Raw genomic sequence first — 18,324 nt, forward strand, 5'->3', positions numbered from 1 at the left:
GAGAGAGAGAGAGAGAGAGAGAGAGAGAGAGAGAGAGAGAGAAATCATTGCCCAATAGAGGGAACAAGGTCCCACAAAATATAATATGAGCATAGAGCATAGACTCTATGGCCAGACTCACAGATGGCAGCCTTTGTGATCAGAATGCTTGAAATAAATATTGATGGTATCACAAATACATATCATAAATAAGATTATTCTGTGCCTTGTCACGCAATAAAGTTATGTTGTAGTATGTAACACTAGGAAAGGCTGACCAGATGTTCAAAAGTCAAATCATCGTGTTTACCGGTAAACATTTGGCTGGATTAGCCAGCTAATAGTGGAAGTAAACAAACCATATAGTGCATATATGGGAAGTACACTGATGTTACCTGAGAGGCGGACAGTAAGCAGGTTACCATCCAAACGTGTTATGCATGTAAAGTACATGTTACAACAGGCCTGATTTGTCAGTACATTTCCAAACGTCGACTAAACAAAATACGCTAGAAAAGGTGGGATTTTTTCCTGCGCTCTAAAAATGAGGGGTTCAACAAGAGTTCTTCTAAGATCCTCAAAGTTCTCCAAAGAACCTTAGGGTTCTTGGCACTGAAAATGGCCTCTAAAAGCTATTCTAAGAACCCCATAGTAGGTGGGGTTCATCGAGAAACCTTCTTAGTTGGTGGGGGTTCTTGCAGGAACCTAACTGCCCAACTGAAACATTTGGATTTGAAAGGGCAGCAGGTGCAGGCACTTAACTGAAAAATGTAAAGATCTCCTCAATTTAAATTCATGTTTGTCCCTTGTATGATCTACATTGATATTGTTTTATGATGATACCGTTTATCTTTTGTGCAAATCTTTCTAAAATAGAAAATGGACACAATTCAATGGATATGAATCAACAAAGAGGTAAGAATGTGTAGGCTATAAGATATGTTGAAGGCTAGCTGTGTTGGGTGCAGATGACTGAACTGGAGGTATACAACATGGTATGTCAATATGCATTGGTTTGTTATGCTGATCACATGTACCATCCTCCTCCCTTACCTCTTCAATGAATATTCCATAGGCCTCTACATTATGGACAAGGTATGTGTATGAAAACCATTATCAACACCATTTTTTTTCATTCACATTCACCTCAAATACCAAGGTATAAATTCTGTCGTGCATGTTTTGTTAATCATCTGTATAATTATATTTCAAATCAAATCAAATTAAAGTGTATTTGTCACGTGCGCTGAATACAACCTTACAGCGAAATGCTTGCTTACAGGCTCTAACCAATAGTGCAAAAAAAGGTATTAGGTGAACAATAGGCAAGTAAAGAAATAAAACAACAGTAAAAAGACAGGCTATATACAGTAGCGAGGCTTTAAAAGTAGCGAGGCTACATACAGACACCGGTAAGTCAGGCTGATTGAGGTAGTATGTACATGTAGATATGTTTAAAGTGACCATGCAGAGAGTAGCAGTAGCGTAAAAGAGGGGATGGTGGGTGGTGGGTGGCGGGACACAATGCATATAGCCCGGTTAGCCAATGTGCGGGAGCACTGGTTGGTCGGCCCAATTGAGGTAGTATGCACATGAATGTATAGTTAAAGTGACTATGCATATATGATAAACAGAGAGTAGCAGCAGCGTAAAAATAGGGATTGGGGGTGGGCACACAATGCAAATTGTCCGGGTAGCCATTTGATTACCTGTTCAGGAGTCTTATGGCTTGGGTCTTTCTCTGATACCGCCTGGTGTAGAGGTCCTGGATGGCAGGCAGCTTAGCCCCAGGGATGTACTGGGCCATACGTACTACCCTCTGTAGTGCCTTGCAGTCAGAGGCAACTGGTTGCATCACTGCCTGGTACGACAATTGCTCGGCCTCTGACTGCAAGGCACTACAGAGGGTAGTACGTATGGCCCAGTACATCACTGGGGCTAAGCTGCCTGCCATCCAGGACCTCTACACCAGGCGGTATCAGAGAAAGACCCCAGCCACCCCAGTCATAGACTGTTCTCTCTACTACCACATGGCAACCCTAACCCTAACCGGAGCGCCAAGTGTAGGACAAAAAGGCTTCTCAACAGTTTTTACCCCCAAGCCATAAGACTCCTGAACAGGTAATCAAATGGCTACCCGGACAATTTGCATTGTGTGCCCACCCCCAATCCCTATTTTTACGCTGCTGCTACTCTCCCATTTTTGGGGGATTCCCAGACTTCACCCTCCCTACACCTCTAGTGAATATAACAGGAAACCTATTTGATCACCATGCACTGCAAAATCATTGTGGCTATGGATACGGAGAACATCATCACATTAACATCAACAGGCCAGAGGATATATCCATTGGACTTGGGGCTCTGCTGGGATTGACCTCATTTAGATTGTATTTAGATATTGTGTTATATGTGCATTATTCATTATAATAATAATAGGGAAGAGGGGGTTGTTCAAAAATGAACCCAAACGGTTCTTCAATGATCCATTAAAAGGGGTTATTTGAAGAACCATTTCAAAGGGTTCTTCGAATAATTTATAGAGGTTCCCCCACAGTTTCAATTTGAAGAACCCCTAAAGGATACACCAGGAACCTTTTCTTTTTAGAGTGTGTCTGTAAAATTAACTATTTGATAAATGGCAATGGGAACGCCTTAATTCGCAAATATTTATAAAATAACCGATCATATCGAAGTGAATTTGGGAGTCACGTGATATGTTGTGTGGTCTTCCCACAAAGACTCGGGAAAACATGCAGTTTATTTGGCAACAGATTCGATACAAAGTGATTTTTGTAACAGGTAAGAATAGCATTTTTGCTAACCCTAACCTTTTTCCTAACCTTAACCTCGTTAGTCCCTTTCAAAGTATGTTGCATTATGGGGATAAAATGTTCCGACTTGTGTTTACATGTCGACTGCATGAACTTTACAAAGTTCATGTCATCAAAGGACACTAAAGTTTGGAATGCAGTCGACTGCAAGTTTCTGCAGTTGCTCTTCACCAACTTCATCCTGCAGCCAACGCCTGCATTGTGGGAGGCTCTATTGTCAACCAATCATTATTGTGTTTTTGTTTGACCCACAAAATGTGACTGAAACAGAAACCAACTGTGCTGCAATTCATGGAAATGTACAAATGAATGAATGTGATATTTGAGGTGCTCTCTCTCAACAATTGATTGGAAACACGTTAAAAGTTGAAAGTCCGTGTTGCCCAGCAACAGCCCCAAAACATCACTGCTCTAGAGGAGATCTGCATGGAGGAATGGGCCAAAATACCAGCAACAGTGTGTGAAAACCTTGTGAAGACTTACAGAAAACGTTTGACCTCTGTCATTTCCAACAATGGGTATATAACAAAGTATTGAGATAAACTTTTGTTATTGACCAAATACTTATTTATTATTTATTCCACCATAATTTGCAAATAAATTCATAAAAAATCCTACAATGTGATTTTCTGGATTTTTTTTCTCATTTTGTCTGTCATAGTTGAAGTGTACCTATGATGAAAATTACAGGCCTCTCTCATCTTTTTAAGTGGAAGAACTTGCACAATTGGTGGCTGACTAAATACTTTTTTGCCCCACTGTATGTACACATACTTAATCAGGGGGAATGGGAACCAGGTGTGCGTAATGAGACAAGACAGTCCGGGGTTGTTGGTAATGAATCCAGTTCAGTGACGAGGGACTGGGGCGTCTAGCGGCTCTGTGCAAAGGAAAGAAAACGTGTGGAGGGGTAATAGTCTAATAAAAAGCATGAGCTGGCGCACACCCAGAGAAAATGATTTAGTGTAGAGGTGCTGACTAACTGTAAGCTATAAAAACAAATAGAGTCACACATGAATATGACTGTGGAAACAATGTCAAGGTTAAATGTTGTAATTGTGTGCAGCATTTGGTGGATGCCAGGTGCAGAAAGAAGCTAGAGAGGCCCAAAGATATAGAATCACTCATAATGTCTCTTATGCAGAGACTGCAAGGCAGATTGGTGAAACTATTAGGCAGAATGATGGCGATAAGAGGGTTACTCCTGGAATAGCTGAACCTACTGTAGAAAATGTCTAGACACAGATACGAGACCTGGTCAGAAATCTTGCTCTCACAAATGTGTCGTTTCAAAGGACACCTTAATAGTTAATCAGATTGACTTTATAGCCTTCATCGAAAAGATGATAAACCTGACTGTGTTTGTGGAAAGAACAACTGCCAGATTGAAGATCATTGTAGAAGTTTTTAAGAGTAACATATGTTACTGTCACCATGATCGTTGATATGTTGACTCCTAATGATACCAATGATGGAATGTCTCAGTATGATGATAATTAAAGTTTTATTTTGTTATCGTTCAGTGGAATGGCTGAGGCTTATTGCTAACAGTCAGGAGTTTAAGAAATGTGTAATAGATTTAGAGATCAAACCTGATGTGATACTTGTTCAAGAAACATGGCTTCGACCACATCTGGATTTTATTATTCCTGGTTATTGCTCAATCAGATCTGATAGATCAATTGGACAGGGTGTTGGGTGTGCTACGTTCATAAGGGAAGGTCTGGTATATCGTAATATACCTGTCCCATCTGAATATGATGGTAGAAATCTACAGTGCAGGTAGTAATATTAAGTTAGAGGTGAAAGAAACGCACACCTATATAGCGAGGTGCTGGCTAGCGGAGTGGAACGCTTAAAAAAATAAAGGAGAGCCGCAAACACTTGGAGCTCCGATGCAAAAATATTTATGTCCAACGTTTCGACAGACAAGCGGTCTTCATCTAGGTATAATGACAAACACTGCGGGATGACTCATTTATATAGTGTCAAAAGACACACAGGTGTCTGTAATCATGGCCGGGTGTGGCCTGATATCATTGGTTAATTCTCATATATTAAAATAACATACAAAAACATAAATGGATAGCGTACGATCATAGATACAATTTGGCTACATAAGCCTACAAACATTTACAATAGCAAAATCACAATAATCACAAGAATGGCTTCAGATCAAAGTCTACGTTGAGACCGAAGGGAGCAAGGGTCTTTAAATTAAAGATCCAGGCAGCCTCTCGTTTTAACAAAAAATTGTCGAGGTCACCCCCTCTCCTAGGGAGGGTGACATGTTCGATGCCAATATAATGAAGAGACGAAATCGAGTGGTTTTCTTCCAAAAAGTGGGCCACAACTGGGTAAGTCGAGTTTTTGCACCTAATGGTGCTACGATGCTCCAAGATACGTACTTTTAATTTGCGCTTTGTTTTACCCACATCATTTTTACCACAAGGACAAGTTATAAGATAAATAACTGCCTTAGTGGAGCACGTGATAACACCTTTGATTGGGATCTGTTTCCCTGTTTGGGGGTGTTTGAAGGATCTACATTTATAAGTGCCATTGCATTGAGCACAGCCATTACACTTGTAGTTTCCATCCAGTATGGGCGCAAACACACATTGTGCAGGGATAACTTGGGGTGGTAAATCAGAGTTTCAGTTTCTCTGAGGTTTCCGCCCCACGAGAATTCGACCAAGGGAAGGTCCGAAAACACATTACCGATACCATCATCGGATCTTAGAATGTACCAGTGTTTGACCGATTCCCTTAATGTTCAGAGCACTTTGACTAGCGGGTAGTTAGAATACTTATTTTTGCGAGACCGACCTTGAAAAAGGTCGTATCTCGCCTTGTTAAGATATTTCTCAACGGCAGTATTAATCTGTACCCCCCCTCCTTGAATTTACTTTGTGTCTCAGCTATATTTCTGTCTGATTGTTTTTTACAAATTATTTTGATTAGACAGAATTGGCTGTAAGGCAAACTTTTTTTCAAGGGAAGTGGGTGACAACTATCAACGATCAACAAACTGTTACGATCAGTAGGTTTCCTGTAAAGATCAGTATATAAAACATTATCTTTGCACAAGATCAGAAGATCAAGAAAACTGATTTGACGTGTATCAGATTGCATAGTAAATATCAGATGCTCAGAACAGGAGTTAAGAAAAGAATGGTTGGCCCCCTGGAGCTGTTTTGCATCACCCCTCCATAGAACAAAAATATCATCAATATACCTTTTCCAAATAATGATGTTAGACAAGAAAACATTTTTGAGAGGATTTGAAAATAGACTGTTTCTCCATGTAACCCACATACAAATTAGCATAGTTAGCAGCCATGGGGATCACATAGCAGTACCCTTCGTCTGAATAAAGACATAATTTAGAAACATGAAGTAGTTGTGTGTGAGTACTATTTCAGTCAATGTTATAATGCATGAGTAGTTCATTAGGGTCACGTTGCAGAAGAAAATGTTCCATAGCTTCAATACCGACCTAGTGTGGAATAATTGTGTATAACGACTCAACATCAAAAGTAACTAACAAAGTATTCTCTAGGAGAGGATCAGAGATTCAATAATAGAGCTCATACTGCTGGTGTCCTTTACCAAGGAGGGGAGCTGTTCTGCGAGTGGTCTAATAAAAAAAGTCAACAAAAGTCAATAGAGGGGCCATTACTGCATCAATGCCCGCTACAATAGGGCACCCTGGAGGTTTTGTAACATTCTTGTGTAATTTCGGCAAGGTATAAAAAGTGGAAATTTTAGGGTGTTGAATATTAAATTACAACATTTTTATAACCCTTGTTGTCAACTATCTGTAGCGATGTTTGATGAAATATCAGGGGAATAGGGCTCTAGAGATATGTGCATTAAAGTCGCCGCACCATAGTAGTTTATGGGGAAGTAGACATACAGATGCTAATGGTACTATTGTGGAAGATATGATGGAAACAAGAGCATTAGCATGTCTTAACGATGGATGTGTGTAGGCGGTGCATACTGTCGGCAGAGAAGTCAGGCGCAGGAGAGCAAAAACTGATTTACAATGGCGTAGTTTAATAAACAAAACTACTGTAAACAGAAAAATAAATCAATGGGTAAACAAAACCTGTTACACACCAGCATAATGTGCACAAGCACTACAATAAACAATTCCGGACAAGGACATGGGGGGAACAGAGGGTTAAATACACAACATGTAATGATGGAATTGAAACCAGGTGTGTGGGAAGACAAGACAAAACAAATGGAAAATGAAAGGTGGATCGGCGGTGGCTAGAAGACCGGTGACGTCGACCGCCGTACGCCGCCCGTACAAGGAGAGGGACTGACTTTGGCGGAAGATGTGACAATGTGGTACAAGAGTTGATGTTGTTAGAGGGGTTACATCCTGCTTGGACCTCACAATGGCTTCTAACTCTATTGCATCTATCTGTGAATGTAATGTAATGAATGATTCTACTGTTGGAAGTGATAATTTCCTGATTTCGTGTACAATGAACTTTGATGTTACTGTTCCAGACAGGGCACCATTCAGAAGATGGGGCTTTCATAAAGCAGACTGGTGATCATTGCTCAAAGTCTGTTGGACAGTTGTCTATAGAGAGGCCGGTTGATGTATGTGCTGCCTCTGTGATCTCTGATTTTGAGTGCTGCGAATGTATATGTACCAGTGAGTGAAGTGGGTGAGGAAAGGAAGGGGGTTACTTGGTGGACTGAAGAGTGCACTGCGGCTATGCGAGAAAGAAATAGGGCGTAGGAACATGACTCCGGAGAATCTACTTGATTTCCAAAGGAACAGAGCTTTAGTATGTAGAGTCATTAAGTCTGTCAAGAGAAATGCATTGAGACAGTTCTGCTCTACAATAGGCAGGGTTACTGAGCTGGGGGTTGTGTGGTCTATGTTGAAGAAGATGACTGGAAGAAGCAGGTCTCCTCGAATTCCAGTTTTTCCTCGACTAACCTGTAGTTACCGGTACCCCCTGTAAATACATTATTGTTATTTTATTGTTACTCTTTTGTTTTCTTAACTCTTATCGTATTTAAAACTGCGTTGTTGGTTAAGGGCTTGTAAGGAAGCATTTCACGGTAAAGTCTACACCTGTTGTAATCGGCGCATGTGACAAATACATTTTGATTTGATTTGATTTGGTTGTGGAGCAAAAAATGTCCGTAACTGATAAAGAAAAAGATGACTTGTTGGGAAGACATTTGCTAGGGTATATAGTGGGGTGTATAGTGTGGTTACTTTGGATTACGTATACAGTGCCTTGCGAAAGTATTCGGCCCCCTTGAACTTTGCGACCTTTTGCCACATTTCAGGCTTCAAACATAAAGATATAAAACTGTATTTTTTTGTGAAGAATCAACAACAAGTGGGACACAATCATGAAGTGGAACGACATTTATTGGATATTTCAAACTTTAACAAATCAAAAACTGAAAAATTGGGCGTGCAAAATTATTCAGCCCCCTTAAGTTAATACTTTGTAGCGCCACCTTTTGCCGCGATTACAGCTGTAAGTCGCTTGGGGTGTGTCTCTATCAGTTTTGCACATCGAGAGACTGACATTTTTTCCCATTCCTCCTGCAAAACAGCTCGAGCTCAGTGAGGTTGGATGGAGAGCATTTGTGAACAGCAGTTTTCAGTTCTTTCCACAGATTCTCGATTGGATTCAGGTCTGGACTTTGACTTGGCCATTCTAACACCTGGATATGTTTATTTTTGAACCATTCCATTGTAGATTTTGCTTTATGTTTTGGATCATTGTCTTGTTGGAAGACAAATCTCCGTCCCAGTCTCAGGTCTTTTGCAGACTCCATCAGGTTTTCTTCCAGAATGGTCCTGTATTTGGCTCCATCCATCTTCCCATCAATTGTAACCATCTTCCCTGTCCCTGCTGAAGAAAAGCAGGCCCAAACCATGATGCTGCCACCACCATGTTTGACAGTGGGGATGGTGTGTTCAGCTGTGTTGCTTTTACGCCAAACATAACGTTTTGCATTGTTGCCAAAAAGTTCAATTTTGGTTTCATCTGACCAGAGCACCTTCTTCCACATGTTTGGTGTGTCTCCCAGGTGGCTTGTGGCAAACTTTAAACAACACTTTTTATGGATATCTTTAAGAAATGGCTTTCTTCTTGCCACTCTTCCATAAAGGCCAGATTTGTGCAATATACGACTGATTGTTGTCCTATGGACAGAGTCTCCCACCTCAGCTGTAGATCTCTGCAGTTCATCCAGAGTGATCATGGGCCTCTTGGCTGCATCTCTGATCAGTCTTCTCCTTATATGAGCTGAACGTTTAGAGGGATGACCAGGTCTTGGTAGATTTGCAGTGGTCTGATACTCCTTCCATTTCAATATTATCGCTTGCACAGTGCTCCTTGGGATGTTTAAAGCTTGGGAAATATTTTTGTATCCAAATCCGGCTTTAAACTTCTTCATAACAGTATCTCGGACCTGCCTGGTGTGTTACTTGTTCTTCATGATGCGCTCTGCGCTTTTAGCGGACCTCTGAGACTATCACAGTGCAGGTGCATTTATACGGAGACTTGATTACACACAGGTGGATTGTATTTATCATCATTAGTCATTTAGGTCAACATTGGATCATTCAGAGATCCTCACTGAACTTCTGGAGAGAGTTTGCTGCACTGAAAGTAAAGGGGCTGAATAATTTTGCACGCCCAATTTTTCAGTTTTTGATTTGTTAAAAAAGTTTGAAATATCCAATAAATGTCGTTCCACTTCATGATTGTGTCCCACTTGTTGTTGATTCTTCACAAAAAAATACAGTTTTATATCTTTATGTTTGAAGCCTGAAATGTGGCAAAAGGTCGCAAAGTTCAAGGGGGCCGAATACTTTCGCAAGGCACTGTACAAGCAACTCAGATTTGAAATGTTCATGTTAATGTGTATAAGAAAAGGGATACTGTTGACTCTTCTTTGGATTCTGTTTTTACCATACATGAGATGCGTTCAGCCTTAGTAGGCTTTGTAATGTTTTAAGCATCTACCAGATGAGGTCAGACATGTTATCCTGGGATTATTTAATATGATTTCGAGTGAGGGCGTTATACCTTCTGATTGGAAACATGCAGTAATGTTACCTTTTGTAAAGCCTGGTAAGCACCCTTCATGTGCTGATAGTTGTAGACCAATAGGACTGACCTTCTGTTGTAAACTGTTGGAAAAGTTGATAGTCAATAGATTGTCATATTTCCTGGAAAGGTAGATCTACTTTGGTTCCATTAGTAAAGGTGAGCAATGAAGTTGAAAAAACTCTGGTCATGAAAGACGTTATGGCTACTGTCTTTTTCAACATTGAAAAGGCTTATGACACTATGTGGAGAGAAGGCCTACTGATTAAGATGAAATGGCGTGGTATTGGTGGGAGATTATATAACTGGGTTTTGGCCCTTTTATTTAATCCCTCTTTTCGAGTTAAAATAGGATAAATTTTATCTGATGCCTATGGAGTTGACAATGCTATTCCTCAAGGCAGTGCTATCAGTCCTATTTTGTTTAATATTATGATTTGCAATGTGTTTTTGAATGTAGGTATGAGTTTTGGGGCTTCCCTATATACTGATGATGGAGTTCTGGAAGATGGGAAGGAATGTCTCTCCTGATTATATCTATTCAACAAGCTATAGTGGATGTTGAAAGATGGTTGATTGACTGGGGTTTTAAATTGTCAATGGCGAAGTCTTGTATGTTCTTCTCGAAGAAGAAAGTTGCTGATAATATACAGTTGTTTCTGTATGGACAGCCTATGGGGAAGGTTTCTAAGTACAAATAATGGGGTATATGGTTCTATGAGCGATATACATGGAAAGATCATGTCAGAAATGTTGAAACAATGTGTAAGAAGGCGAATCTTATGTGCTCTGTCTCTGGTTATGAATGGGATGCTGACATACAATCGTTGATGGATATTTATAGAGCTCTGATCAGGACAACGATGGATTACGGATGCGTAGTTTATGGAACAGTGACGAACACTTGGCTTCAGAAGCTGGACAGAATCCAGTATATAGCTTTAAGGATATGTATTGGTGCATTTAAATCAGCATCTGTATGTGCTTTACAAGTGGAGGCAGGTGAGATGCCTTTGGATATACGGCATAAAAAATTGTCATTAGCTTATTGGGTTAGGTTGAAAGGCTGTTGGGTTGAGCATCCCACTGCTACTTTTCAAGATGACTGTTGGGAATATACTACTAGAAAACGCAGTGGTTTTGGTTGGTCAGTTGGAAAGCTTGCTGATGAGAGTGGTTAGGGGGAGTTGGAGGTTGTCCCTTCTGTGGTGATATGGGATGCTCCTCCGTGGTTACTTCCAGATCCTGTTGTTGATCTAACTTTGGTAGAGAAAAGGAAAGATTGGTCAGAATTCAATGATGTAGGGAAACTGGTTTACAATTACATTGGTAGAAGTTGTTATTATTTTTAACTCTTTTTCACAGATGGATCCAAGGACCCAGAGAGTGGGCGCACAGGAGCGGGCGTTTACATTCCTGAATTTGATGTGCAGATATGTAGAAAACTAACAGATGAACTATCAGTACACTCAGTTGAACTGTTGGCGATAGTAGTTGCCCTCCACTGGGTGGAGGACATATAACCTGTTAGAATTATAGTATGCTCAGATTCTCTGTCTGTATTAAATAGTTTATCATCTGGTAAATCTAATAGGAGTGACATACTATTGGAGGTATTAATGCTTGTAGCGATGTGCGCTGAGAGTCGGGAAGCAAGTTCAGAGTGTTTAAATAAATAAATTAAACATAATACAAAACAAAAAACCTGAACAACGCACAGACAGGAAACATAAAAAATGACACCTAGGGAAGGAACCAAAGGGAGTGACATATACAGTATAGGGCAGGTAATCAAGGAAGTGATGGAGTCCAGGTGAGTGATGACACGCAGGTGCGTGTAACGATGGTGACAAGTGTGCGCCATAACGAGCAGCCTGGTGACCTAAAGGCCGGAGAGGGAGCACACGTGACAATGTTATTGTGAACAATTGAGAGAATGGGTGAAATTTTAAGATTCTGCTGGATTCCAGCACATTCGGGCGTGTAAGGGAAGGAAATTGTAGACCAGTTATCCAAAAGAGCTTTGAAACAAGATATAATTGATATTAATGTTCCACTGGGTAGAGGTGAGGCCAATTGTAAGATCAGAGCCATTTTGATAGATGTATGGCAGAAGAGATGGGCATTTAAATGCCCTCCAAAAAAAGGTTGGTAGACCAAGATTCAAAAGGTCAGATTAGGAAGGTGTTTGCTCGAATGCGCTTAGGACATTGTACATTGCACCTGTCATTACATCTGGTTGGCATGCATGTGAATGGTTTGTGTCTGGAGTGTATTTTTTATTGACTTATTTCACCTTTATTTAACCAGGTAGGCTAGTTGAGAACAAGTTCTCATTTGCAACAGCGACCTGGTCAAGATAAAGCAAAGCAGTTCGACACATACAACAGAGTTACACATGGAACAAACAAACATACAATCAATAATACAGTAGAAAAATCTATATGCAGCATGTGCAAATGAGGTAGGACAAGAGAGGTAAGGCAATAAATAGGCCATGGGGGCAAAGTAATTACAATATAGCAATTTAACACTGGAATGGTAGGATGTGCAGAAGATGAACGTGCAAGTTGAGATACTGGGGTGCAAAGGAACAAGATAAATAAATAAATACAGTATGGGGATGAGGTAGATTGGATGGGCTATTTACAGATGAGATATGTACAGGTGCAGTGATCTGTGAACTGCTCTGACAGCTGGTGCCTAAAGCTAGTGAGGGAGGTAAGAGTCTCCAGCTTCAGAATTTTTTGCAGTTCGTTCCAGTCATTGGCAGCAGAGACCTGGAAGGAGAGGCGGCCAAAGGAAGAATTGGCTTTGGGGGCGACCAGTGAGATATCCCTGCTGGAGCGCATGCTAAGGGTGGGTGCTGCTATGGTGACCAGTGAGCTGAGATAAGGCGGGGCTTTACCTAGCAGAGACTTGTAGATGACCTGGAGCCAGTGGGTTTGGCGACGAGTATGAAGCGAGGGCCAGCCAAAGAGATTACACAGGTCGCAGTGGTGGGTAGTATATAGGGCTTTGGTGACAAAACGGATGGCACTGTGATAGACTGCATCCAATTTGTTGAGTAGAGTGTTGGAGGCTATTTTGTAAATGGTATCGCCGAAGTCGAGGATCAGTAGGATGGTCAGTTTTACAAGGGTATGTTTGGCAGCATGAGTGAAGGATGCTTTGTTGCGAAATAGGAAGCCGATCCTAGATTTCATTTTGGATTGGAGATGTTTAATGTGAGTCTGGAAGGAGATTTTACAGTCTAACCAGACACCTAGGTATTTGTAGTTGTCCACATATTCTAAGTCAGAACTGTCCAGATTAGTGATGCTGGAGGGCAGCCAGGTGCGGGCTGCGATTGGTTGAAGAGTATGCATTTAGTTTTACTTGCATTTAAGGGCAGTTGGAGGCCATGGAAGGAGAGTTGTATGGCATTGAAGCTCATCTGGAGGTTAGTTAACACAGTGTCCAACGAAGGGCCAAAGGTATACAGAATGGTGTCGTCTGCGTAGAGTTGGCTCAAAGAATCACCAGCAGCGAGAGCGACATCATTGATGTATTCAGAGAAGAGAGTCGGTCTGACAATTGAACCCTGTGGCACCCCCATAGAAACTGCCAGAGGTCCAGACAACAGGCCCTCCGATTTGACATACTGAACTCTATCGGAGAAGTAGTTGGTAAACCAAGCGAGGCAATCATTTGAGAAACCAAGGCTGTTGAGTCTGCCAATAAGAATGTTGTGATTGACAGAGTCGAAAGCCTTAGCCAGGTCGATGAATATGGCTGCACAGTACTGTATTTTATTGATGGTGGTTATGATATCGTTTAGGACCTTAAGCGTGGCTGAGGTGCATCCATGACCAGCTCTGAAACCAGATTGCATAGCGGAGAAGGTACGGTGAGATTCGAAATGGTTGGTAATCTGTTTGTTAACATGGCTTTCAAAGACCTTAGAAAGGCAGGTTAGAATAGATGTAGGTCTGTAGCAGTTTTGGTCTAAAGTGTCTCCCCCTTTGAAGAAGGGGATGACCGTGGCAGCTTTCCAGTCTCAGACGGGAATCTCAGACGATACGAAAGAGAGGTTGAACAGGCTAGTAATAGTGGTTGCAACAATTTCGGCAGATCATTTTAGAAAGAGAGCATCCAGATTGTCTAGCCCGGCTGATTTGTATTGGTCCAGATTTTGCAGCTCTTTCAGAACATCAGCTATCTGCATTTGGGTGAAGGAGAAGGGGGGGAGAACTGCACTCCTGCTGGGTTTTTCACGCTTAACAGTTTCCAGTGTGTATCAAAAACGGTCCAGCACCCAAAAGACATCCAGCCAACTTGACACAACTGTGAGAACCATTGGAGTCAACTTGGGCCAACATTCGACACCTTGTAGAGTCTGTGATGGAAAATGTTATGTTTGTGCTGTTCTAATAACAAATTCCTGTGTTCTGTTGGTTCTTTTCTAATAACCTATTTTTGTGTTCATGCAAGTGACTGATTGAACGAATCCTCACTATCAGTATCTGCAATTTGTCAGTACGCCCAGAACCTTGTTTTGACAATTAAAGGATATCTCAGTTTCAAGGTCTCAGCTTGGAGAGAAGAAGCTTTGTGAGGTATTGGTCTGTCACATGCATGAACCAAACGTTAACGATGAATTAATTATGAATGATGAATAAGCTAAATCATGCATATGTAATGTGTCTGTAAGCAGTATATAAGAGATATAACAGGACTGCCCTGATAGAGCTCCTGACAGATGTGTACTATGGAGCATCAAGTTTGTTGGAACCTCTCCAGTTAACTGTTTTAAAAATTATTTTTATTACATTACATTATTTTTATTTATTAATTTTTTTTTTACTACTCCTTTTTCTCCCCAATTTCGTGGTATCCAATTGTTTAGTAGCTACTATCTTGTCTCATTGCTACAACTCCCGTACGGGCTCGGGAGAGACGAAGGTTGAAGGTCATGCGTCCTCCGATACACAACCCAACCAAGCCGCACTGCTTCTTAACACAGCGTGCAACCAACCCGGAAGCCAGCCGCACCAATGTGTCGGAGGAAACACCGTGCACCTGGCACCTGAATTTGTGGATTCAGTGATTGAGAATGTGGAAGACCTCAATAAGGACATAGAAGCTGAGCTTTCACATATGCACACTGATGATGCAAGTGAGGAAAGTGAGGTAACTGGATTTCGTGAGGCAAGGGAGGTGACTGGATCTCATGAGGAGTCTCTCACGGAAAAGGAAGAACCCACATGGGAAACCTTCAACACTGACACCGAAGAGGAAGGTGGAAGTGGGTCAATGTATGTTGCTGAAAAATCTGAAATGGGAAAGGAAGATGAAAGTTCTTTGGAGGAATCTACCGGTGATCCTGAACTTGCATCTGGTGAAAGAATGGACCAATGTGCCAGTGGCAAAGATGCCACATTGCAGACTGCAGAAGGTGTAAACAACAACGGTGATTCCCCGGCTGTGACAGAGGAAAAGTATAAAAATCTTGTGAAAAGGGGAAACAATTTTACTCTGATGCCCTAAGCTGCTTTTTGAAAGCAATTGACATTATTAGAACTGGTGATCCTGAAATTCAGTTAATGACTATTCAACTGTGCTGTCAGGCTCAGGAAGGTAATGAATTAGTAAAATATTATTTCTGAAATGGTTGTTAACCCTGATTAGCTGTCACCTACACCAGGGTTTCCTAAACACATTTTGGTTTTGCCCTAGCATTACACAGCTAATTCAAATAGTCAACGCTTGATGATGAGTTGGTCATTTGAATCAGCTGTGTAGTGCTAGAGCAAAAACCAAAACGTGCCCACAGGGGTGGCCCCAGGACCGAGTATGGGAAACCCAGACCTACCTGATTGAAAATGTCAGTTTAGTGTTTGTTTTTTTAGGGTTTGTCTTGTAAAACAATGTTGAAACAAATGGTGCAAATAATTTTCTACTAAAAAAAAAATGTTTGAACTGTGGTGGGCTAGCAACAACAATACCAAACCCTGTAAGGTGATTGTGACACAATGAAAAATCTGATTGGCAATTGTTGGTAGTCTATTACTGAAGACGGCCACTTGATGGTGCACTAATGACTGGAAAAGTATTCCTCAGTTTGGCCAGAAGTACAGTGCCCTTTAGAAAGTATTCACACCCCTTGCCTTTTTCCACATTTTGTTATGTTACAGCCTGAATTTAAAATTGATTAAATTGAGTTTTTGTGTCACTTGCCTACACACAATACCCCATAATGTCAAAGTGGGATTATGTTTTTAGACATTTTTACAATTTTAATAAAAAATGAAAAGCTGAAATGGCTTGAGTCAATAAGTATTCAACCCCTTTATGGCAAGCCTACATAAGTTCAGGAGTAAACATTTGCTTAACAAGTCACATAAATTGCATGGACTCACTATGTAGAGGTATGTGTATGTATATATGTGTATATGTATGCATATGTGTATGTATATGGATATATATATTTACACCCCAAAAATACATGGGGGATTGGAATTGTTGCAGACAATTACATTGATGGAAGCAACAATCTTTCCGCAATACTAAACCGATCCACCCCTTAAATTAAAAAAAAATCCCTCAATTGATTCAAAGACAGATTCAACCACAAAGACCTGGGAGGTTTTCCAATGCCTTGCAAAGAAGGGCACCAATTGGTAGATGACATTAAATATCCCTTGGAGCTCTTCATATATTAAAGTGTGGTGGTGGCTGCATTTTATGGATATGCTCGTCATCGGCAAAGATTAGGGATTTTTTTTTTTTATAAAAAGAAACTGAAAATAGTTGAGCACAGGCAAAATCCTAGAGGAAAACCTGGTTCAGTCTGCTTTCCAACCAACACAGGGGGACAAATTCACCTTTCACCAGGACAATAACCTAATTCTCAAGGCCAAATATACACAGGAGTTGCTTACCAAGACAACATTGAATGTTCCTGAGTGGCATAGTTTCAGCTTTGACTTACATCGACATGAAAATCTATGACAAGACATGAAAATGTCTGTCTAGCAATGATCAACAACCAACTTGACAGAGCTTGACGAGTTTAAAAAGGAATAATGGCATTTTTTATCAAAAACTCCAGTCAGCCAAATCATAGACAGTTCTCTCTGCTACCACACCGCAAGCGTTACCGGAGCACCAAGTCTACAGTAAGTCCAAAAGTCTCCTAAACAGCTTCTACCCCCAAGCCATACGACTGCTGAACAATTAATCAAATGGCCACCCGGACTATTTACATTGACCCCCCACCCCTTTGTTTTTACACTGTTGTCACTTTAACCCCACCTACAGTGCCTTGCGAAAGTATTCGGCCCCCTTGAACTTTGCGACCTTTTGCCACATTTCAGGCTTCAAATATAAAGATATAAAACTGTATTTTTTTGTGAAGAATCAACAACAAGTGGGACACAATCATGAAGTGGAACGACATTTATTGGATATTTCAAACTTTTTTAACAAATCAAAAACTGAAAAATAGTCTCAGAGGTCCGTTAAAAGCGCCGAGAGCATCATGAAGAACAAGGAACACACCAGGCAGGTCCGAGATACTGTTGTGAAGATTTGGATACAAAAATATTTCCCAAGCTTTAAACAACCCAAGGAGCACTGTGCACGCGATAATATTGAAATGGAAGGGGTATCAGACCACTGCAAATCTACCAAGACCTGGCCGTCCCGCTAAACTTTCAGCTCATACAAGGAGAAGACTGATCAGAGATGCAGCCAAGAGGCCCATGATCACTCTGGATGAACTGCAGAGATCTACAGCTGAGGTGGGAGACTCTGTCCATAGGACAACAATCAGTCGTATATTGCACAAATCTGGCCTTTATGGAAGAGTGGCAAGAAGAAAGCCATTTCTTAAAGATATCCATAAAAAGTGTTGTTTAAAGTTTGCCACAAGTCACCTGGGAGACACACCAAACATGTGGAAGAAGGTGCTCTGGTCAGATGAAACCAAAATTGAACTTTTTGGCAACAATGCAAAACGTTATGTTTGGCGTAAAAGCAACACAGCTGAACACACCATCCCCACTGTCAAACATGGTGGTGGCAGCATCATGGTTTGGGCCTGCTTTTCTTCAGCAGGGACAGGGAAGATGGTTAAAATTGATGGGAAGATGGATGGAGCCAAATACAGGACCATTCTGGAAGAAAACCTGATGCAGTCTACAAAAGACCTGAGACTGGGACGGAGATTTGTCTTCCAACAAGACAATGATCCAAAACATAAAGCAAAATCTACAATGGAATGGTTCAAAAATAAACATATCCAGGTGTTAGAATGGCCAAGTCAAAGTCCAGACCTGAATCCAATCGAGAATCTGTGGAAAGAACTGAAAACTGCTGTTCACAAATGCTCTCCATCCAACCTCACTGAGCTCAAGCTG

This window comes from Oncorhynchus clarkii, chromosome 12 (genome assembly GCF_045791955.1).
Source record: "Oncorhynchus clarkii lewisi isolate Uvic-CL-2024 chromosome 12, UVic_Ocla_1.0, whole genome shotgun sequence".
NCBI lineage: Eukaryota > Metazoa > Chordata > Actinopteri > Salmoniformes > Salmonidae > Oncorhynchus > Oncorhynchus clarkii.